The sequence below is a fragment of the Sciurus vulgaris genome (assembly GCF_902686455.1).
Source record: "Sciurus vulgaris genome assembly, chromosome: 13".
In the NCBI taxonomy this organism is placed as follows: Eukaryota; Metazoa; Chordata; class Mammalia; order Rodentia; family Sciuridae; genus Sciurus; species Sciurus vulgaris.
In genome coordinates, this window is record NC_136474.1 from 24151030 (window position 1) to 24163908 (window position 12879).

A 12879-nucleotide genomic window follows, 5' to 3' on the forward strand; every position below is an offset into this window, starting at 1 on the left:
CCAGCTTGTCATTTATGCCATAATTGGTATTACTAATAATATGTGCTAGCGCATTGATTTATGTGTGGTTTATTTTCTCTGTGACAAAGGACGTAAATTTGAAAAATGGCAGGCGTGGATCAGAGAAGCATACTGCATCTGGGTACACTGTAAAACCCTGGCCCAAAGGGAATCAAGGCCATTTGTCTCATTATTGTTATCATGGTTTTTGGATTCTCTCATCTAACCAGGTCCAGACTTTTAAGTGCTCTCTATAAAAAAAAGGAAGGAAGGAAGGAAGGAAGGAAAGAAGGAAGGAAGGAAGGAAGGAAGGAAGGAAGGAAGGAAGGAAGGAAGGAGGGAGGGAGGGAGAGAGGGAAGGAGGGAGGAAGGAAGGAAGGAAAAAGAAAGAGAAAGAGAAATGAAAGGAGAAAGAAAAAAGAGGCAGAGAAGTGCAGAGTAAAAATCAGCACATCACAATTCTCATTTACTTATTTTTTGGAAGGGATACAGTAAACATGCTAATGATTTTAAATTATCTAGGTCAGGACAAGTGCAGTAGCAAACACATCAGCAAACAATGCAGACAAAGGCAGAGCGGAGCTAGAAATGAACTGACACTGCCCCTGCGTGTGGCCAGCGTGGGTGTCGATAGGCTGTTTATAATAGATCTGCTGAGGCCTGGGTGGTGATCTGGGTGGTGGCAGTCAACTGCATCAGTGGGGATTTTCCCACGGAGCCCGTGATGTGTGGGACAGTATGCAGTGAATACTGAGATGGATTTTGTTGAGGAGAAAGAACAATCTGGTGAGAAGTAGAATGACGAAGTATTTTCTGAATCTATGCACATTCAACAGAATTCTAAAAATGACCTCAAAGTTCCACACCCTCCTCCCCTGGGTTAACACTTCCATGGTTGTGTTATGTTTTCAGACACAGTTGACCTTCAAGCAGGGGAATTACCTTGGCAGGCCTAACCTCATCACGTAATTCCAAAGTAGGGAATTCTCTTTGGCTGCTAGGAGAAGTCAGCAAGACTCAAAGCAAAAGGAGGACTCAATATATATGTGTGAGAAGGAATATGGGTAGCTAAAAGAGCTAAGCGAGGTGCAGTCTGATGGCCAGCAAGAAAAAGGGATCCCCATCCTCCAGAGGCAAGGAACTTGATTCTGTTACTAACCGGATTAAGTTTGGAAGAGAAACTTGAGGTTGAAGTGTGTGTCAGCCTTCCATCACTATAACAAAATACCTGAGATAATTAACTTATAAAGATAAAAGCTTTCTTTTGGCTCACAGTTTCGAGGTTGCAGTCTACCAAAGGTTAACCCCATTTCTTTGGGCCTGGAGCGAGGCAGTGCATCCTGTTGGGGGTGCATGGAGGAGCGAAAGTGCTTGCATCATACGGCTGGGACAGTGGAAGGAAGGGAGTGGGACCAGAGTCCACAGTGCCCTTCGAGGCAGCACCTCCAGTGACCTAAAGACTTCTCACCAGGCTCCACCACCTCCCAGTGGTGCCACCAGGAGGAACAAGCCTTTAACAGGTGGACCTGGAGGAGACAATATCCACAGCCGGTGGGAACAGAGCTGATTCATATCTCGATCTCAGCCTGGTGAGATCCCAAGCAGAGAGCCCGCTGCCCCAACCTGCACTTCCTGCCATTACCATGAAGACATGCAAGAGAATAAATGGGCTTTGTTCTAAGTCTCGTTAAGTGTGTGATAATTTGTTATCCAGCAATAAAAGTCTAAAAGGATGTGTCAGTTTCCATACTGAACTCAATAAACTCCCATCTTCACTCTCCTCTCCTAGCCCTCCCTCCCAGCTATACCATTCTCTATGAAAGATATATTCAATTCCTTTTTAAAATAATTTTCCTTGAAATATAAAAAAAAATTAGTAAATGTCAACAACCCTTCTTTACGAGTTAAAGGATCCATAACCAGAGATGTAAAATGACGACCTCGCCTTGCTCAGCTCACAGAAATGTTTTAGTTATGTGGCCTGTTACGTTAAATCTGGCCCATCAGGTCCTTAAGAGACCCCTGCGAAGGGTCGGGCTGAAGAGGTCACCCTAGGAGAAGACAAACCTCCACACCCAAGGTGACCAGCCCGCAATGGCCAGTGGGCTCAAAGACAGGCATGCGTGGGGAACCCGTGTGGTCAGGAGGGCTGCTGGCCTTAACCCCGTGGGGTAGCCATGTCGCGTTGCCATTCCTGATGATTTTGTATGCAAAGGGAGACTCATTCAATCCTTTGGTCTCCCCTTTTCAAGACCCAGTGGAAGCTGGGAATTAATGACGACTATGCTGAGGTCCAGTGGTCCAGAAATGGTCACCTCCACCACCCCCTGGGTCCAGAAGGAGGATGCCACTAGCTAGTCTCCTGCTACTGGGGAGGCAGGGACAATGGAGGTCGATCGATGCAGATATTTTTAAGAATTGCTTCTTTGTTCAGTGCGTCTGAGTGCTCAGTTTAATCTACTCTACCCTAATCTTCTCGCCTCCTGCTTAATTTCCGTAGCTGACCCAGGTACCTCTGAGAACAGGTCTATGGCCCCGAGTGCCCTTGCAGGAGGCAGAACTATTATTATTCACGGGGCGAGATACATTTTGTCAGCCTGACTCATCTGCTCCATGGTCACCTTCTCCCAGGATTGGCTTGATTTTTACCTACTTTTGGGGTAGGAAGCAGCTTTGATGTATAGGATGTGTAATTGCATTTTTGGTTCATGAGTTTCCTTCCCATTATCCAGACTCTCCTAGACCATGGCTAGCGATGGAGAATTCCCTGCCTTTTAAAACTCTGGAATGTTTGAGTTGATGTATTGCTTGAAAAAAAAAATACAACTTGTTAGAAAACATTTTTTTTTTAACTTTTCACTTTAACCACCTGTGACAAAGACTCTATTTCTTTCAGAGTCCAGGACCCTCATATCCTGATCTGAGTGTCTGCGTCCCTTCTAGGTGGGTTGTTCCCTCCAATGGGCAACAACATGCTTTCTCTATAAACGGTAGTGTTTGAAGTTAACAGTAACTAGGCAAAAGCTGTCTTCTTAAATATGGAGTAGTCCCAGAAATAAATGCCTACAACTTTAGTGCCAGGGTCCCAAGTGTACAAAGGTACTGTTCAAAGCTTGACATTCATGCGCATGTGCTTTATCAGCTGATGTTAGATGCACAAAAGCAGAATTCTCTGCCTGGAAAGGCCGGCCAGGAGAGAGTGAGTGTCCAAAGGAAAGCTGACCAGTGAGGGTGGGCGCGGAAGAACTGGCGTGCAGGCGAACCTGCGCTGGGCACCAGGGTCCTAGCAAGGCAGAAGGAAAATGACCTGGCACATCCGTAGAGCCAATGCTGTTTTCAGAAAATGCTTTCATTCCTTCTCACTCAAAATAAAATGACCACGTCCAAAGGATGTAAAAATGTTGCCTCAACAAAAATAGATATTGGTTATTTTGCCTGAAGTGAATCTGTGTGGCTCTTGGTTCATGAGACTCTTGGAAGAATAGATTTGATGCCTGCAGATGTTCAACAAGACTCAGAGGACCGGTTACTCACATTTTGGAGGCTGGTTCTTTTGGGGACATGGAACAATAAAAGTCCTGGAGGAGTAGTCTGGGATAGCATGAGAGTGGAAGGCGGTCCCTTTCCACCATAGTCCAGTGGAGAGTCAGGAACAGGGAGAAAAGGATCCTGCCTCTCCTGACTATTAAGCCTTGACAACCTGTTCACATGTCTGTCTTTTTCTTTGGGGTCCCTAAGGGTTGGTTTTCATTTTTCCTTCTATGCCCCACTTGCCCTAATGGGACTGGGTGTCATGATGCACATGCTTAGTTAGGCAAGTCCCATCCTGGTGGTCTTCAGTCCCGCTCCGGGATTGCAGGTGGTCCTCCTCAGCCAGCCCCCAGAGAACTCTTCCCTTCTCGTCTCAGTCATGTGGAGGTGAGTCCAGGGCACTGCCTGATGTTCTGGCAGCTGCAAGATGGACAGTGGGGACAGCCTGTGACTTGTGCCAGGTGGGTCAGGGGTGCTTCTTCCTGACCGGGAGTGTTTCTGTTGGAGAACCTTTTGAGAGCTTCCTGCTCTTTTCTTATACCTGCATCCTACCCAGATCAGTTAATCAGGTGCTTCTTTCATAAAAGGAGTTTAAACATTTCCCGTTAAGACTTGGCAAGTTTTATTGCAGGGTTCATGAGAACCAAGTCTATGCGGAAGTGCTCTGGTCTCTAGGGCAACCAGGGTTTAGGTTTTGTTGTCATAGAGACCTGATGATTTCTGGGCCAGGGATGGCAATCCGCAAGCCAGTGTTGGAAATTCATTTCTCTAAGCCCATAAAAAAAAATTATATATATATATATATATATATATATATATATATATATATATATATATGCATTCAGCCCACCAAGTGACACAGGGTGGATACTAGAGGGGCCAGGACGGTCATCAGTCTCACAGCCGCGACCCTTCCCTTATGGTCAGATCCAACAGCGAGCCCCCTTCCCATGCCTGTTCTTCCAGTATCCTGATATTACCATAACGCAATGTGACTGGGTCAGTATTAACAGCTTGCATTGCCTTGAATGCTCATGGCTGTGCTGAGCTTTGCCACGTGCTGTATTATGATTAGTCTTTCAGGAACATTTTCCTCTCTATGGAATTAATGATCACCCTTTTTTCCCTCTCTCTATTGTGTTTTCTAGGTACATATAACTAATTTTCAAATGAAATTAGTCTTTGCATGTTTTTTTCTCTAAAAACAGAACCCAGCACAGTGGGTGCGCACTCTGATGTATTTGGGAAGAGACTGTAGGGAGCAGTAATGGGCAGGCCTGCAGAGCACAGGAGGAAGAAAAGACAATTTAGAAACAGATCTAGGATCCCTTTGGCGAGTGGGGTTCGATCCTGCTGGGACCTTACAAGAAACTGCGTAGAATGCGTTTGGGATCATCCATTTAATGGCTACTGTCCTCCACTGGAAGCAGGCTGTCCCCGGGGAGGCTGTACCTTCCCACTTGCAGTCTTTTCGGGCCTCTGTGGTGTGGGTTTCTGCAGGTGTCCTGAGAAACTTCAGCAGATCCCAAGGCAGGGCAGTGGGGCAGCGCAGCCCCGGCTGGTCAAAGCCGGGAGAGGGTATGAGGTGGGCCGCAAGCTGGGGAGGCCCTGCCTGGTTGCGTGGAGTCAGAGGAAGGACTGGCCGTTCACTCCTGAGTGGTGGGCAGGAGCATTTGGTCTCACTCCTGTCTCTTCTGACATTTCTTACACCTGGTATAACCCGACTCAGTTGGGAAGATCCATGTTCCTGGTTTCTCTTCTTCCTTCCTTGTGACTGTATTGGATTTTGCAAAGATAATCCCTCAGTGTCCTTTTAAGGACATTTCAAGAGTCAGTAAAGGCAAGCTTTCCCTCTGCTCTCTTGAACCCATGTGCATTTTTTTTTAGGGAAGGGAAGAACCTCTGTGCTTCATCCCTCTGATGAATAGACGGTGGATCCCAGTTCAACGTCAGGCTCATCTTGGATTCAACAAGCAGAACCAACCACCTCGCTGTGGAATTACTTCGCTCGGCATGCACTGTATGCTTTTGATTCTGTACACTTTTTGGGAAGGTACCAGGGATTGAACTCAGGGGCACTCGACCACTGAGCCACATCCCCAGCCCTATTTTATTTTTTATTTAGAGACACTATCTCACTGAGTTGCTTAGCACCTCGCTTTAGTAGAGGCTGGCTTTGAACTCTTGATCCTCCTACCTCAGCCCCCCGAGCTGCTGGGATTACAGGTGTGTGCCACCACACCTGGCTGTTTCTGTATGTTTTTACACTTTTGCAGTAATGTTATGCATGGACTTTTATATTCTTCCCTTTCAGTTCTACATGTTTTCTGCATGATTTAAAAGTTTCCTTCATCCCTCTTCTATCCCATTTCTTCTTTTTACGTCCCTCTCAAGTAAATGATGTCACTAGTCTGTCATGACCATCTGATGGCTTCCTCTGAGCCCCCGCCATCCTGTATTAAAACAACACAGCATTTCTTCTTGTTCCTGCCTAAGAATTGAATTTGGAGTAAAAATTGGGAAAACACATTCTACGAGGGGTTTTATGAACCGTTTTATTAGCAGTCACTGTGTTCTTTTGCAGGGCTGCATAACATTGCATTGTATTAATATACTACATTTTAGTTGCCCATTCATCAGTTTTGGACATGTGGGTTGGGTTCACCTTTGGTTAATATGAATAATGCTGATGTGAACATTGATATGCATTCCTGTTGTGGATGAACATGTTTCAGTTCTCTTGAGTATATACCTAGTCAATGAGTTATATGGGAACTTTATGTTTAATTTCTTAACAAACTATCAAACTGTTTTCCACAGTGGATGAAATATTTGCATTTTCAACAGTAGTATATGAGGGTTTCAATTTCTTCACATCCTGGCCAAAATTTGTTGTGAGTTTTTTTTTTTTTTTTTAATTATAGCCACCCTGGTAGATAAAATTTTGATTTGCATTTCCATAGTGACTAATGGTGCTGAGCTAGTTCCACATGCTTGTTGGACCTCTGCCTATCTTTTCTAGAGAAGTGCCTGTTTCAATTCTTTGCCTTCATTCTATTGGTTTGTTTGTCCTATTCCCATTGAGTTGTAGGATTTCTTTATACTCTGGATACCAAACCCTTATCAAATGGAGATCTGAAAATATTTTGTTCTTCTCTGTGAGCTTTTTCTTTTTTGATGGGATCATTTATAGCGCAGAAGTCTTAAGTTTTGTTGAAGTGTAACTTATTTATCTCTTATTCCATTGCTCGGGCATTTGGTTTTGTAACTTAAAAACAAGCAAGACAAAAAAAATCAAAAAAACAAAACACAACCTTGCCTGGCAAGGTGGTGCACACCTGTGATCCCAGTGGCTCTGGAGGCTGAGGCAGGAGGATCTCAAGTTCAAAGCCAGACTCACCAACTTAGCAAGGCCCTGAGCAACTCAGCAAGACCCGTCTCTAAGTAAAATGTAAAAAGGGCTAAGGATGTGACTCTGGGTTCAATCCCCATTACCCACCCCCCCAAAAAAATCCCAAGAAATGTATTGCTCTGTTTTGTTCTAAGAGATATATATATTTTGCTCTCAGACTTAAGTCTTCCATGTATGCTGAGTAAAATGTGTGTATGGTATGAGGGAGGATGTCCAGTTACCCAACAGAAAAGACTAATCTTTTTCCCAAATAATGTTAGAAAACTTATCCATAAATATGGCTATAAATAGAATTATTTCTGGACTCTCAATTCTATTACATCCATCTATGTGTCTATCCTTATGCCCATACCACACTGTTTTCATTACTGTAACTTTGTGTTATGTTTTGAAATCAGGAGGTGTGAGTCCTCCCTCCAACTCTGTTCTTCTAGATTGCTTTGGCTATTCCTGGTCCTTTGCATTTCATATGAATTTTTTTTTTTATTGTAAACAAATGGGATACATGTTGTTTCTCTGTTTGTACATGGCGTAAAGGCATACCATTTGTGTAATCATAAATTTACATAGAGCAATGTTGTTTGATTCATTCTGTTATTTTTTCCCTTCCCCCCACCCCTCCCACCCCTCTTTACCCTCTATACAGTAGTTCCTTCCTCCATACTTGCCCCCCTCCCTAACCCTAACTCTAACCCTTCCCTCCCCCCCATTATGTGTCATCCTCCACTTATCAGCGATATCATTCGTCCTTTGGCTTTTTGAGATCGGCCTATCTCACTTAGCATGATATTCTCCAATTTCATCCATTTGCCTGCAAATGTCATAATTTTATCATTCTTATGGCTGAGTAATATTCCATTGTATATATATACCACAGTTTCTTTATCCACTCATCAATTGAAGGGCATCTAGGTTGGTTCCACAGTCTGGCTATTGTGAACTGAGCAGCTATGAACATTGATGTGGCTGTATCTGTAGTATGCAGATTTTAAGTCCTTTGGGTATAGGCCAAGGAGTGGGATAGCTGGGTCAAATGGTGGTTCCATTCCAAGTTTTCTAAGGAATCTCCACACTGCTTTCTATAGTGGCTGCACTAATTTGCAGCCCCACCAGCAGTGTATGAGTGTACCTTTCTCCCCACATCCTCGCCAACACCTGTTGTTGCTCGTATTCTTGATAATCGCCATTCTAATTGGGGTGAGATGGAATCTTAGGGTGGTTTTGATTTGCATTTCTCTTATTACTAGAGATGTTGAACATTTTTCCATATGTTTGTTGATTGCTTGTAGATCTTCTTCTGTGAAGTGTCTATTCATTTCCTTAGCCCATTTGTTGACTGGACTATTTGAATTCTTGGAGTAGAGTTTTTTGAGTTCTTTATAGATTCTGGAGATTAGTGCTCTATCTGAAGTATGATTGGCAAAGATATTCTCCCACTCTGTAGGCTCTTTCTTCGCATTGCTGATAGTTTCCTTTGCTGAGAGAAAGCTTTTTAGTTTGAATCTATCCCAGTGGTTGATTCTAGCTTTTATTTCTTGTGCTATGGGAGTCCTGCTAAGGAAGTCTGGTCCTAGACCAACAAGGTGAAGATTTGGACCTACTTTTTCTTCTATAATCTGCAGGGTCTCTGGTCTGATTCCGAGGTCCTTAATCCATTTTGAGTTTAGTTTCGTGCATGGTGATAGATATGGGTTTAGTTTCATTCTGTTGCATATGGATTTCCAATTCTCCCAGCACCATTTGTTGAAGAGGCTATCTTTTCTCCATTGCATATTTTTGGCACCTTTGTCTAGTATGAGAAAATTGTATTTATTTGGGTTTGTGTCCGTGTCCTCTATTCTGTACCATTGATCTACCTTTCTATTTTGGTACCAATACCATGCCGTTTTTGTTACTATTGCTTTGTAGTAGAGTTGAAGATCTGGTATTGCAATACCCCCTGTTTCACTCTTCCTGCTAAGGATTGCTTTAGCTATTCTGGGTTTCTTATTCTTCCAGATGAATTTCATAATTGCTTGCTCTATTTCTGTAAGGTACACAATTGGGATTTTAATTGGAATTGCATTGAATTTGTATAGCACTTTAGGTAGTATGGCCATTTTGACAATATTAATTCTTCCTATCCAAGAACATGGAAGATCTTTCCATCTTCTAAGGTGTTCTTTAATTTCTTTCTTTAGTGTTGTATAGTTCTCATTGTAGAGGTCTTTCACCTCTTTTGTGAGATTGATTCCCAAGTATTTTATTTTTTTCGAGGCTATTGTGAATGGGGTAGTTTTCCTAATTTCTCTTTCTGAAGATTCATCACTTATGTATAAAAATGCGTTGGATTTATGGGCATTGATCTTGTAACCTGTTACTTTACTGAAATCACTTATGAGTTCTAAGAGTTTTCTGGTGGAATTTCCTGGTTCCTCTAAATATATAATCATGTCATCAGCGACTAGGGATAGTTTGAGTTCTTCTTTTCCAATTCGTATCCCTTTAATTTCTTTGGTTTGTCTAATTGCTCTGGCCAGAGTCTCAAGAACGATGTTGAATAGAAGTGGTGAAAGAGGGCATCCCTGCCTTGTTCCAGTTTTTAGGGGGAATGCTTTCAGTTTTTCACCATTTAGAATGATATTAGCCATGGGCTTAGCATAAATGGCCTTTACAATGTTAAGGAATGTTCCCACTATCCCTATTTTTTCTAGTGTTTTGAGCATGAAGGGGTGCTGTATTTTATCAAATGCTTTTTCTGCATCTATTGAAATAATCATGTGATTCTTGACTTTAAGTCTATTAATATGGTGAATTACGTTTATTGATTTCCTGATGTTGAACCAACCTTGCATCCCTGGGATGAAACCCACTTGATCATGGTGCACTATCTTTTTAATATGTTTTTGTATGCGATTTGCTAAAATTTTGTTGAGAATTTTTGCGTCGATGTTCATTAAGGATATTGGTCTGAAATTTTCTTTCCTTGATGAGTCTCTGTCTGGTTTAGGTATCAGTGTGATATTGGCTTCATAGAATGAGTTTGGGAGGGTTCCCTCCTCTTCTATTTTATGGAATACTTTGAGAAGTATTGGAATGAGCTCTTCCTTAAAGGTTTTGTAGAACTCGGCTGAGAACCCATCTGGTCCCGGACTTTCCTTTGTTGGTAGGCTTTTGATGACTTCTTCTATTTCAGTACTTGAAATTGGTCTATTTAAATTGTTTATGTCCTCCTCATTCAGTTTAGGCAATTCATATGTCTCTAGAAACCTGTTGATGTCTTCGAAATTTTCTATTTTGTTGGAGTATAGATTTTCAAAATAGGTTCTAATTATGTTTTGTATTTCCATCCTGTCTGTTGTGATATTTCCTTGTTCATTCCGAATTTTAGTGATTTGGGTTTTCTCTCGTCTTCTCTTTGTTAGTGTGGCTAAAGGTTTATCAATTTTGTTTATTTTTTCGAAGAACCAACTATTTATTTTGTCAATTTTTTGTATTGTTTCTTTTGTTTCAATTTCATTGATTTCAGCTCTGAGTTTAACTATTTCCTGTCTTCTACTACTTTTGGTGCTGTTCTGCTCTTCTTTTTCTAGGGCTTTGAGCTGTAGTGTTAGGTCGTTTATTTGTTGAGTTTTACTTCTTTTATTAAATGCGCTCCGTGAAATAAATTTCCCTCTAAGTACTGCTTTCATAGTGTCCCAGAGATTTTGATATGATGTTTCTTTGTTCTCATTTACCTCTAGGAATTTTTTAATTTCCTTCCTAATATCTTCTGTTATCCATTCATCATATAATAGCATATTGTTTAATCTCCAGATGTTGGAATAGTTTCTGTGTTTTACTCTTTCATTTATTTCTAACTTCAATCCATTATGATCTGATAGAATACATGCTAGTGTCTCTATCTTCTTGTATTTGCTAACATTAGCTTTGTGGCATAATATATGGTCTATTTTAGAGAAGGATCCATGTGCTGCTGAGAAGAAAGTGTATTCACTCTTGGTTGGATGGTATATTCTATAAATGTCCGTTAAGTCTAAATTATTGATTGTGTTGTTGAGATCTATGGTTTCTTTGTTCAATTTTTGTCTGGAAGAACTGTCCAGTGGTGAGAGCGGCATGTTAAAATCACCTAGTATTATTGTGTTGTGGTCTATTTGGTTTCTGAAATTGAGAAGGATTTGTTTGACATACATAGATGAGCCACTGTTTGGGGCATAGATGTTTATGATTGTTATATCTTGCTGATTTATGCTTCCCTTAAGCAGTATGAAATGACCTTCTTTATCCCTTCTGACTAACTTTGGCTTGAAGTCCACATTATCGGAAATGAGGATGGATACTCCAGCTTTTTTGCTGAGTCCATGTGCATGGTATGTTTTTCCCCATCCTTTCACCTTTAATCTATGGGTATCTTTTTCTATGAGGTGAGTCTCTTGCAGGCAACATATTGTTGGATCTTTCTTTTTAATCCAGTCTGCCAGTCTATGTCTTTTGATTGATGAATTCAGGCCATTATCTTTCAGGGTTATTATAGAGAAATGATTTGGTTTCCCGGTCATTTGGTTCATTTTTAAAATTTTGTTTATTTATTTGTTTGACACAACTTGTTTCCTCCTTTATTTGACAATTCCTTTAGGATAATTCCTCCCTTTGCTGATTTGCTTCTTTGTTTTTCATCTCTTCCTCATGGAATATTTTGTTGAGAATGTTCTGTAATGCTGGCTTTCTTTTTGTAAATTCTTTTAGCTTTTGTTTATCATGGAAGGATTTTATTTCATCGTCAAATTTGAAGGTAAGTTTTGCTGGGTATAAGATTCTTGGTTGGCATCCATTTTCTTTCAGGGCTTGAAAAATGTTGTTCCAGGACCTTCTAGCTTTTAGGGTCTGGATTGAAAAATCTGCTGATATGCGTATTGGTTTCCCCCTGAATGTAATTTGGTTCTTTTCTCTCACAGCCTTTAAAATTCTGTCTTTATTTTGTATGTTAGGTATTTTCATTATAATGTGCCTTGGTGTGGGTCTGTTGTAATTTTGTGTATTTGGAGTCCTGTAAGCCTCTTGAACTTGATTTTCCATTTCATTCTTCAGATTTGGGAAATTTTCTGATATTATTTCATTGAATAGGTTGTTCATTCCTTTGGCTTGTTTCTCTAGACCTTCCTCAATCCCAATAATTCTTAAATTTGGCCTTTTCATGATATCCCATAGTTCTTGTAGATTCTGTTCATGATTTCTTACCATCTTCTCTGTTTGTTCAACTTTGTTTTCAAGGTTAAATATTTTGTCTTCAATGTCTGAGGTTCTGTCTTCCAGGTGTTCTATCCTATTGGATATGCTTTCTATGGAGTTCTTAATTTGGTTTATTGTTTCCTTCATGTCAAGGATTTCTGTTTGGTTTTTTTTTCAATATCTCTAACTCTTTATTGAAATGATCTTTTGCTTCCTGTATTTGCTCTTTTAACTGTCGATTGGTGCGATCATTCAATGCTTGCATTTGCTCTTTCATCTCATCGTTTGCTTCTCTGATCATTTTAATTATGTACATTCTGAACTCCTTTTCTGTCATTTCTTCTGCCATCCTGTCATTGGGTTTTATTGATGTAACATCTAGATTTGTTTGCATCATTTTCTTTCCTTGTTTTCTCATATTGTTCAGGTATCAGTGGACCGCTGAGATATTGCAGATTTCCTCTGTTGATTTACAATGTCCCTGAAGATTTCTATATATATCCCCTCTTAGCCTTCAGTAGGCTGAAGTCTTGGAGGAAGTTGATAATGCGGTGCTCCACAAGGAAGCTGCCTCTCTAGGAGTGGTGGCCTTCAGGTGGGGTATATTCCCTGCTAGTGGGCAGAGGTGCCTCCACTTGTTGACCAATGGTCATCCAAAGGGGACCTAGGCTGTGGGCTGAGGCAAGGCCTGTTTGGGCCTGTGTCTCTGGTTTTACCGTCCTTGT